Source organism: Thermobia domestica, chromosome 7, assembly GCF_964235325.1.
Source record: "Thermobia domestica chromosome 7, izTheDome1.hap1.1, whole genome shotgun sequence".
Lineage (NCBI taxonomy): Eukaryota > Metazoa > Arthropoda > Insecta > Zygentoma > Lepismatidae > Thermobia > Thermobia domestica.
Window position 1 is genome coordinate 200,649,657 of NC_137460.1, and position 11,714 is coordinate 200,661,370.

Below are 11,714 nucleotides of genomic sequence, written 5' to 3' on the forward strand. Positions count from 1 at the left end.
TTTACTAGCCCACATTCCACAATAGAAATCATTTACTTACCTTGGTGTTTTAATAGTGGTTGAAAACTCGCTCGCACCGATAAACTACTCGCCCCGGGCGAGTGGTTATTTGCATCCCTGCCTTAAACACACAGAAAGATGACCTAAAAATTGTGAAAAAGACGAGTAAATCGTAATTGTAACTTTAAAAGAATACAACAAACATACCAAATGATAGGAATCGTGTCCAGAATACCAGAAAGAATCAAGTAGCTTCTTCAGTTGAAATATGTAAGTTTGATTTTAAAGTAAAGTAATTAAATAAAATATACCTACATTGCAACAATTTAATGACTAAGACAAATACAGCAAATTATTAAGCATTTCGGGCTACTAGTAGTATGATGTTTTTCCATGTCCTATGCGTTACTGCAAAGTTAGAAAATAATATGTTTAGGGCCTACCTCGATGGAGTCTCGAACAAAATATAACTTTTTAAAAATACAGAAACGTATCAAAAATGACGAAACTCGCCCCCCCCCCCTTCCCAAAAAAAAAGGTCAAAAGAATAGCTACGGTAAGAAAAAGGCCTGGATGCTTGGCAGATTGATAAATTACCATTACCTGCTTTTATAGAATAAAAAAAAAAAAAAAACTCCTTTGTATTTTAAATTTTAAAGGCAGATCGCTAACGCCCGAGCACCTCGCAAAAGTAGGCGTGGCACTCAAAGGGACGACCTGTACCTTTTCAAAAATACAAGAGCTAGTTTGGCTAGCAGGAGCCAAGCGTCACCAAGGCTCTTTTATTTTCCTTACTCATTAGTTTAAGGCACGATTCGCATGCAGCAAATAGTCAACTATATAGTCAAAACTCCAAGCTTTATTATGCGAATGTGTAATATTAATTGTTAATTCCAACTCTGTGTTTAAAGTTTATGAACCAAAACTGTTCACTTTGGAATATGTGTTTCATTTTATTTATATTAAGTTGAAAAACTGAGATTTCAAGAGTAAGTTGTTTACAAACTTTGTTTACAGTTTTCAAACAGCACTCTGCTGCCATCTATTGACAGTAAAGTAACTATCTAGAAAATAACTTCTCGGTGTCGAGAAAACTAGCCAATAATAAGTTAAAAATACATTTGTGAATTGAATTCGATAAATTCGTTAATGGCAGATACAGTATTACATAGCTTCTTTGCACTTTCATATATTCCAAAACAACACCGAAGTGCTTAAAAGAAAATTAAAAACTGTTATAGGAATATAAGTTTATTCCTTGTATATACTACACATTATCTATCACTATGTTCTCTGTGCAGGTTAATCAAAAGAGTTTAATCCATTACAGAAAATATACTGTTGAGTCTGTTAGATGCAGCGGCGGCTCCTGAGGGAAGTCATGTTGGTTAAAAAATTTAATTTCTATCGCTTAAGGGTCTTAACTACAGCGAAATTAAACTACCGCTAATTTTAGAGTTTTTTTCTGTAATATCTGCAAAACAAATAAGAATATTCGAAAAGCAGAAACGTAGTGCATTAGACAAAACAATTTTGCATGTGATACCTTTACCACAACTCACCCATCTGCTTTTGCTGTGTCGCTATTTACAGAACCCTCAAAAATGCTAAATCAATGACAGTTGCAAATCGAAAGCAGATAGGTGAGTTGTGATAACGATATCACATGCAAAATAGGCCTAATATTCTCTAATGCACTACGTTTTTGTTTCTCCAATATTTTTATATGTTTTGAGTAGGGGTAAAAGTGGATCTGAAAAGATAGGGGGACGGTAGTTAGCGGCATGATGGCACGCCGTTCCCCCTGCCTATCTTTGCCTATTGTAATTTTTTAGAAACTGGGGGGACGGCGTACATATTTTTTCGAGGTGGGTGGATTGCGTCCGCTCGTATCCCCCTCACTTTTACCCCTGGTTTTTAAGATATTACAGGAAAACTCTAAAATTAGCGATAGTTTAATTTCGCTGTAGTGAAGACCCTTAAATTAAGTGGAGATAACTATAGTAATGAGCAAATGCAAGACCAAGACCAAGAACGGGGTGTCTTGGTCTTGGTCTTGGTCTTGATCTTGCACACCCAGTCTTGGTCTTGGTCTTGATCTTGCACACCCAGTCTTGGTTTTGGTCTTGGTCTTGCTTGCAGGAGTCTTGCAAGTCTTGCTTTTAAGAAATCTTATGCTTTTCATAGGTAAATTTTACTCTGGATACAAGGAATAATAAATTCTACAATGCTCCAATAGTAACGGAACTACAATGGATGTTTCTAAATGTAACATAGTTTATCTTCGAATAAGTATGATAAAAGTGTACAACATAAGTGTGACCTTTATTTTTATTATTGAGTGCCCACGCTTCGCTACTTATAAGATAAATGACGACGTTTCGTAATCTTTTTACATTTTTTTAACAGATCCAACACTCCACTAGTTCCCAAACTGGTGAGGCTACCCCTGAGACGAATGAAAGAAAATCAAAACGGTACAGATTATTGAAATACCATGAACTGCAAAATTATTTTTACACTCTAAAGGCGTCAGATTTTTGTTTTCAACCACGATTAGCTAATCATTGTATTAAACAAACTTATAATTAAATATGAAGATTTTGTTTTACTGAGTCCAATGGGGCAGAAACATGGACATTACACAAAAGCGATGGAAAAGTTGCAGTCTTTCGAAACCTGGGCATGGAGAAAAAAGGAGAGAATTAGCTGTGTCGAACGGAAAACGAATGAGAAGGTGTTAGAAATATTAGCAGTAAGAGAAGAAAGAAGGATTTTAGATATTGATAAGAGAAGAAAGAGGAACTGGTTGGGATATTGGCTGTGGAAGACGTGCTAGAGGGTATGGTGAAAGGAAAGAGAGAGAAGGAGGAAAGGAGATTGTAGTTGAAGGAAGGTATTAAAACAGAAAATTGCTGCATTAAGACGAAGAGACTAGCTGAGGACCATCGTACATCGAGGTTTCTCAGTTGCAGCAAGCAACCTGCCAATAATGGCAGAATAGCTTTGATGATGATTATGATGATATATTTAGCATATCGACCAAAAAAGAGAGAAAAATAAAATAATTATTATGATCGAAACTTAATATTTTAGAATAATTTGAGTGAAAACTAAAAAACGACTCATCTGTCTATGTCTTTTCTATAAACTCAGTTTGTATAAATACTTTTGACCTATATTAGAAATACAAAATAACGACATCAAACTACTAGATATTTAATATAACTGTGCAAAATCAGTCTCACTTGTGAATATGGATTACTAGCATCAATTACAAACTTCGTTGGATTAAATTTAACAAAATAATAATATGTTTTGTTAATCAGTCACTTTTTATTATTACTAAAGCGTTTTCTGATATCGGTCATTTTCGATTATTTTTATATTTCTTTCCCCTCCTTCTCCCCATGTTGCGGGGCTGAATTTGGGTTTAAACGGCATCAGAAACGTCACTGTTCATCTTAGAGACACCGAAAACGATGGATTCGGCACTAATAGCAGTCATTTTTAATAAATTTATATATCTCCTCCTTCCCCATGTTGCAAGGCACGGCATCGGAAATGTCTCTGTTCATCTCAATGATCTCGAAAACCATGAATTTGACATTGATAATGGTCATTTTCGATAATTTTTATATATCTCCTTCTTCCCCCTTCCCAAATTGCGGCAGTGATGAGCAAATGCAAGACAAAGACCAAGACCTGGTTGGTCTTGGTCTTGGTCTTGCACATCCAGTCTTCGTCTTGGTCTTGCACTGGAACCTTTGGTCTTGGTCTTGGTCTTGCTGCAAGAGTCTTGCAAGTCTTGCTTTTAAGAAATCTTATGCCTTTCGTACGTAAATTTTATTCTGGATAAATTCTACAATGTGTCAATAGTAAAGAAAATACAATGTTTGTTTCTAAATGAAATATAGTTTACCTTCGTGTAAGTATGATGATAGTATACAACATAGGTGATAACTTTTTTTAATGGGTCCCCACGCTTCACTACTTATAAGAAAAATTACAACGTTTCGCATTTTTTTTTTATATTTTTTTTAACAGATGCAATATTCCACTGGTTCCCAAATGGGAGAAACGCATGAAAGAAAATCAAGACGGCATAGATTACTGAAATATCATAAATTGCTCAATTATTTTACACTCTAAAGGTGTCAGAGATTTTTTATTTTCAACCAAGATTAGCTAATATTTGAATTGAACAAACTTCCAATTAAATATTGAGATTTTATTTTACTGTTTCCAATATGTACCAAATTTCACAAAATTAAATCCCCACGTTAAGCGGGTTTGCATATCCAGGCTCCTAACTATGAAAACATTTACGCTCAGTCCAACCTCAATCATTTCACGAATTCAACCTGTTTTACGTATGTTATTAGGACATAATATCGATTGTGATTTATTCTAAAAACACTTTTATACATTGCAAGAGCTGTAACGTCCAAATATTTACTGAGAACTCATAGTCGTATCGGAATAAACAAAAGCGAGTATGGAACAGTAAACTGCTTTCACAAAAAGGCAAAAGAAGATGTGCAAAGGCATACAAAACGGTCGAGTGGTTTGGATCGATACACTATCAATCACATGTTTATGTTCAAACTCGGTAGTAAGTTGTTTCTTGTTTTAAGTGTCTTCCTATTTTCATCCGGAGGCTGAAAATATTTCTTTGAGTAACTCATTGAAAGCTTCTTTTGTTTCAAATTCGATTAGAACGGAACATTATATGAATTGCGAATCTTAAATCCATAGCTCTAAAAAAAAAAAAAAAAAAAAAAAAAAAAAAGTATACTCACTTCTCCATTATCCTCTGATTTGTAACGAAAAACTATTTATAAACAGTGGTGACTTCAGAAAATTATCCTCGGGGGGAATTTCAATATGCGGGTGGAGGGCAAACATTGGTAGTTCACATTGAGCACGATCGAATATATGGTCCTGAAGGCGGAAATTTCTTAGCTCGAAAGGGGTCTCAAATTCTCCGTCAAATCACGTCCTGAAAGTATCATTGCTTAAAAGCTTTTCGTAGCAAATATAATATTACACTTGTTTCTCGTTCTACATTTAGAATTGGTAAAATCATAACTTACAGAGGATTATAATAAAAGCATAAAAATTACAATACAATCTTTCATGGAAATTGACTGGCGCATGCGCAGTACAGAGACAGTTCAATTGGAAGGCGAGGAAGGAAACGATTACACACTGTTAGAATGTTTCCCTCACAAGCAGTAGTTCCCAACCGAGGGGGGCGGGACGCACTTCCTCCTCCTGGGGTGGCGTGAAGGGTTTACGAAGTCCCTTCGTTCTGTTATATTTCTTGAATGATTATGCACAATATACAGTCACATATTCGACACATTTGGAAGTGATAAATTGTAGTATAAATAAATCGTTCTCCACACACAGTGATTGTTGCTTTTCCAAGATTATAAACTGGAACATTTTTATTTCAATAGAATATAAAAGTTTCCATGTGAGGGGTTACAACCCCCTGGGTCTTTGATATGTCACCGCCTAAACTGTAACTTTCAACTTAGAATCGAAAAATGGAGACATGTGACCTACTAAATATATTTTTAGTTCATTATACATTTTCATAAATAAAATATCCACAATTACAATGACAGTAAATGCTAAGTAATTATTGTAAATGTTTGTACTTTCATTTTCCCTCTTTCTTCTCAACTGAGCTTGAAAAATGTAAAAATGGGAGGTTAAGAATTTCAAATATTACGTATATTTTAGCGTATTACGAAATTATAATTAATAGAATCCGGCAGATCACAAACAGAAACGTCAAGAAGAGGTAAAACCAAATTGTACTGTGGTGGGATTCGAACTACTCTTGAATGGTGCCTCAGAATCTCTAGCCGAATGCCTTAGTCCACTCGGCTAATGTCACAAGTTGAAAATATAGTAAGCGTGTTTCGTGTTCAATCTTTTGTTACAGTATGAAATTTATTTTGTATTCTCTGACGTTTAAGCCTATTTTGGCCTGATGTAATAGTCTGTTGAAATTGTTTTATGTTTACGGCATTCTTTACTTTGACGAATGATGTTGTTAATATAGGTCTATTACGTATTCGTTCATAAATATTACAACAATTGTCAGGATTATTTATGATCTTTCATGAAAACTGACTAGTGCATGCGCAGTAGAAACAGAAAGATGCACTTTACCGACATTTGTCATACACGCCAGAACGCAAATTTCTAACAGGTTCTGAAAATGCCTCGCTCTAAAAGTTGTGGAGAACTGTCTGTTGCTCTGAGAGGAGAAATCATAGGCCGAGCAAAAATTTGACAAACTGTGCCTCAGATTGCTAGAGATCTGGGATGTGACAAGTAAACGGTCAAGAAATGGGTTCAGCTACATGAAGAAGGTGGTGAATGGTTCAGGTCTCGGTCAAGAAGTGGAAGGCCAAAAGTGACAACTGCAGCTCAAGATCAAGCTTTAGTTACAGAAGTAATGAACAGACCTCTACGCCACACGTCAATCCTCTTGGACAAAGCCAGAGAATATAATTGTTCTCACGAAACAATAAGAAGAAGATTACTGGGGGCTGGTCTACACTGTTCAAGACCCGCTAGGAAGACTCTCCTGACTGAAACTCACAAGGCCAAACGAATGGAATGGGCACAGAATAACATAACCCAACCTCAGTCATATTGGGACTTAGTCATCTGGACCGACGAGAAGGTTTTCAAGTCTAACCAACAAGACAGAGTTATATTGTATAGACCGCGCGGAACCAGGTATGCTGAACAAAATATTATCAGAACTTCTTGTTCAGGACGAATATAAGCACACTTTTGGGGATACATGACGGCTGCTGGTCCTGGAGATTTGGTTGCGGTGCCTGAGAGAATGAACAGCAGTGTTTACATTAATATCCTCGAAAATACGTTGTTACCGTCCTTAGAAAGAAACTTCCCCGAACAGGAAGAATATATATTTATGCATGACAACAGTGCTGTTCACACTTCCCGGCAAACACGAGAGTGGCTAAGTGAACATCCAGAGTTAATTTGTATTGAGTGGCCCCCCTCTATCCCCAGATTTGAATCCAATTGAATATCTCTGGGCCTACATGGTGCAAGAATGGGAAGAGAGACGTGAAGACAGAGACCAAACGTTTCTTCGAAATCATGTTATGGAACTGTGGCAACATTTTCGTGACACACCGTCGTATTGCTCGAGACTTGTATCTAGTATCCCCTCCAGACTTCAAGAAGTTATTGACTCTGGAGGTGATTACACGAAGTACTAGTGTGCTATTTTTTGTGTAAACATTTATTTAAGTTTCATTTATTTATTATATTTTTTCAAGAGCAATACTTTCGTTCTTCATTCTTTTCCTTTACTTGTTTACTTATTAGTTCGTTAAAACGTTAAGGAAGAGTAGTATATCTTCAAAAAGTATTTGTGAATTTACTTTGAACGTTTCTAAGAATACATTTACTTTTTTTCTTACTCTATATCATGCCCAATATTACTTTCATTTCGGTTAATTAACTTTATTTTACATCTCGGATAAAAGTATTATTGCCTTTTTAACGATGTTTTTCCTTTTGATTGTGTAATTTCTAGTTTCATTGAATTATCTCAATTCGAATGAATAAATCACATTTTGTTTATTGTCCCTTCCTTAGCTAGGTTCGAATTCGAGAACAATGTGGTGTAATTTACGTTCTTTATTCTTCATATTGTGCAGTAATGACAATATTAATTATTTTTCATGAGTCCAGTTGATCAGTGAGAACTTGGACAAACATTAACCTGGTGATTCTTTACGCAATGACAAGAGTAAAATTCATTTTAGCTGTTCCTTATACTTCACAGCGATGAAACATTCTAACAGTGTTAGCGTTTCTTTCCTCGCCTTCCAATTGAACTGTCTGTGTACTGCGCATGCGCCAGTCAATTTCCATGAAAGATCATAAATAACCCTGATACTTTCTATAATATTTACGAAAGAACGTGTAATAGAATCTATATCAACAACATACATCATTCATCAAAGTAACGAAAACGTGTTCATGAAACAAATTAATAGATATATTATATCAAAGTAAATTAGGTTTAAATTTTAAGCAATAGAAAACGTTATTCTGTAATAGGAACTACTACTCGAAGGCTTTGCTACAATCACTAGTTGTTACCATAGCCGAGTGGTCTAAGGCGTTCGGCTTATAACGCACCATTCGAACTAAGTTCGAGTCTCCGCCTGGTACAGCACCTTTTTCTCTCTTTTTTTCAGCTGTTCTCAATGTTTCTCTCTGTGTTCTTGTCGGATTCGATTAAATAGAATTTCGAATAGAGACCAATATATATGATAAATAATCATTTATTTTCGAATCTGCACTCGTACAATATACATTTTCGAGATTTTGATTTTGGAAATGAAGTGTATATAATACTGAATAGTAAAAATAGTAAAATAAAAAAAATATTTGTATAAATATTGATTAATTAATTAGAGTTATACATGGCTTTCCAATCAGGATTATATAGAGAGGACCTACTTCTAAGTGCAATCCGAAAACAAATATTTGAGTTTTAATCTGACCCAAAGTTGGTAACTTATAGGATAATTTATACATGATTGGTATTGTGATTTTTATGCTTTTATTATAATCCTCTGTAAGTTATGATTTTACCAATTCTAAATGTAGAACGAGAAACAAGTGTAATATTATATTTGCTACGAAAAGCTTTAAAGCAATGATACTTTCAGGACGTGATTTGACGGAGAATTTGAGACCCCTTTTGAGCTAAGAAATTTCCGCCTTCAGGACCATATATTCGATCGTGCTCAATGTGGACTACCAATGTTTGCCCTCTACCCGCATATTGAAATTCCCCCCGAGGATAATTTTCTGAAGTCACCACTGTTTATAAATAGTTTTTCGTTACAAATCAGAGGATAATAGAGTAGTGAGTATACTTTTTTTTTTTTTTTTTTTTTTTTTTTTTTTTTTTTTATAGAGCTATGGGTTTAAGATTTGCAATTCATACAATGTTCCGTTCTAATCGAATTTGAAACAAAAGAAGCTTTCAATGAGTTACTCAAAGAAATATTTTCAGCCTCCGGATGAAAATAGGAAGACACTTACAACAAGAAACAACTTACTACCGGGTTTGAACACACAAACATGTGATTGATAGTGTATCGACCCAAACCACTCGACCGTTTTGTATGCCTTTGCACATGTTCTTTTGCCTTTTGTGAAAGCAGTTTACTGTTCCATACTCGCTTTTGTTTATTCCGATACGACTATGAGTTCTCAGTAAATATTTGGACGTTACAACTCTTGCAATGTATAAAAGTGTTTTTAGAATAAATCACAATCGATATTATGTCCTAATAACATACGTAAAACAGGTTGAATTCGTGAAATGATTGAGGTTGGACTGAGCGTAAATGTTTTCATAGTTAGGAGCCTGGATATGCAAACCCGCTTAACGTGGGGATTTAATTTTGTGAAATTTGGTACTCTATGGAACCGAAACATGGACATTACGCAAAAGCGATGAAAAAAATATTGGAGGCTTACGATAAAAGGAGAGAATTAGCTGGGTTGAACGGAAAACGAATGAGAAGGTGTTAGAAATAGAAGCAGTAGGGGAGAAAAGAATTTTAGATGTAATTAAGAGAAGGAAAAGGAACTGGTTGGGACATTGGCTGAGGAGGAACTTTATTATGACTGACATGCTAGACAATATGGTGGAAGGAAAGAGGAGGAGGGGCAAAGGAGACTGTAGTTGAAGGAAGGTATTAAAACAGAAAATTGGCACGTCAAAACGAAGAGCCTAGCTGAGGACCACCGTATATCGAAGCTTCCGAGTTGGAACAAGTGACCTGCCAATAATAGTAGAATGGCCATGATGATGATATGTTAGCAATATTGGCCAAAAAAGAGAGAGAAAAATTAAAATAATAACGATTATAATCAAACATCTTAATATTTTAGTATAATTTGAGTAAAAACTGAAAACGACTCAACTGTCCATGTCTTTGTATACTCTACTTATACAAATACTTTGATCTATATTAGAAATACAAAAACACAGCATCAAACTCCAATTTATTTGAAATAACTGTACAAAATCACTCTCACTTGTGAATATGGATTATTTATTGTTGTGGCCATATACCTGAGGAGGCTAAAAGTTATATTGATAAACAATTATTCAACGTATAAGCACCAGCTCATGAAATCAAATTTGTGGTCACATACGCTAAGTTTTTGTCAATGTCATGAAAATGTTATTTCCATATTAATTTTTTGAGCACACATTAAAAATTTTTAACGGATGCTTGATCCTTGTAGCGAAGGCGATATCCATGTATTCGGCACCTATTGTGTACGGAATTACCGATGTTCAATACTACATTTCTCTTTAGTTTTAGAAGAAGAACATCACTAATATGTCTTGAAATGATCTAGTTTTACGTGCCATGATTATGCACCGAGGCTAAGAGATATGATGATGAGCAATGAATGGAATGGTGGAATCAAGAAAGTAGGAGGAAACGGGAAAACCCCGAGAAAACTTACGCATACGGTCTCTATCCACCAAAAGGCTCATATGGTGCAAGCTGGGATCGAACCAGGAATCCCAAGACCAAAGGTGAACGCTCTACCACTGAGCCGGTACTTGTGCAAGACACTTACGCAAGAGTCTTGGTCTTGGTCTTGGTCTTGCACCCCATGGTCTTGATCTTGCTCTTGCATCGGGATTCCTGGTCTTGCTCTTGCATGCAAGACTCTTGCAAAAACTGCAAGACCAAGACTCTTGCGCTCATCACTAAGTTGCGCTGCTGAATTTGCATTTAAACGGGATCGGAAGTATCACTGTTCACTTTAGCGACCCCCAAAACTATGAATTCGACACTAATATTAATTTTCGATCATTTTTAGATATCTCCCCTCCAAATGCCAAGCTATGAGGGAGGCTGAATTTGGATTTAAGCAGCATCGGAAGTGTCACTGTTTATCTCAGCGATCTCTAAAACTATAGACTCCACTCTAATATCGGTCATTTTCGATCATTTTTAAATATCTCTCCTCTCCCCGTTCCCTAAGCTCCACCGTCAAACTGATATGACAGAAACTATCTCAGGTCCGAACCTAATCTATGTTGAAAATTTCATTAAGATCGATTGGCTGGTTCAAGAGTAATGTAGTCAAAAATACAGTCACTTATACATTTAGTTTTTACACATATCTCCCCCCTCCCCATCCCCTATGTTGCACCGTCAAAGTAAAATGATAAAAACCATGAAGGCCTGAGCTTCATCTGTGTTGAAAATTTCATCGAGATCGGTCGGGTGTTTCAAGAGTTATTAAGTTTAATTAATTTTTATATATACCTCCCCCTCCCCTCCTCCTCCCCTAGGCTCTACCATCAAAGTGAAATTATAAAAAACTTTCCAGTTCTGAACCTCATACATGTTAAAAATTTGATTAAGGTCGGTCTGGTGGTTCAAGAATTATTAAGTCACAAACTTAGTCCCTTTTATTTTTATTTATTTTGATTTTTATATACCTCCCCTCCTTCTCCTCCCATATATTGCTCCTTCAAAGTGAACTGACAAATAACATTCCAGGCCCAAACCTGATCTATATTGAAAATTTCATCGATCTCGAAAATTTCAAGAGATCAGGAGTCACAAACATAGTCATTTTCAATTTTATAA

General features: G+C 35.6%; 1 non-coding gene across 1 annotated transcript; it reads right to left on the reverse strand.

Annotated features, from left to right (window-relative positions):
- Positions 1 to 656: 656 nt before the first annotated feature.
- LOC145691191 (U12 minor spliceosomal RNA) lies at positions 657 to 812 on the reverse strand. Its single transcript, XR_014132394.1, has one exon. It is a non-coding gene; the product is annotated as a U12 minor spliceosomal RNA (small nuclear RNA).
- Positions 813 to 11,714: the final 10,902 nt, after the last annotated feature.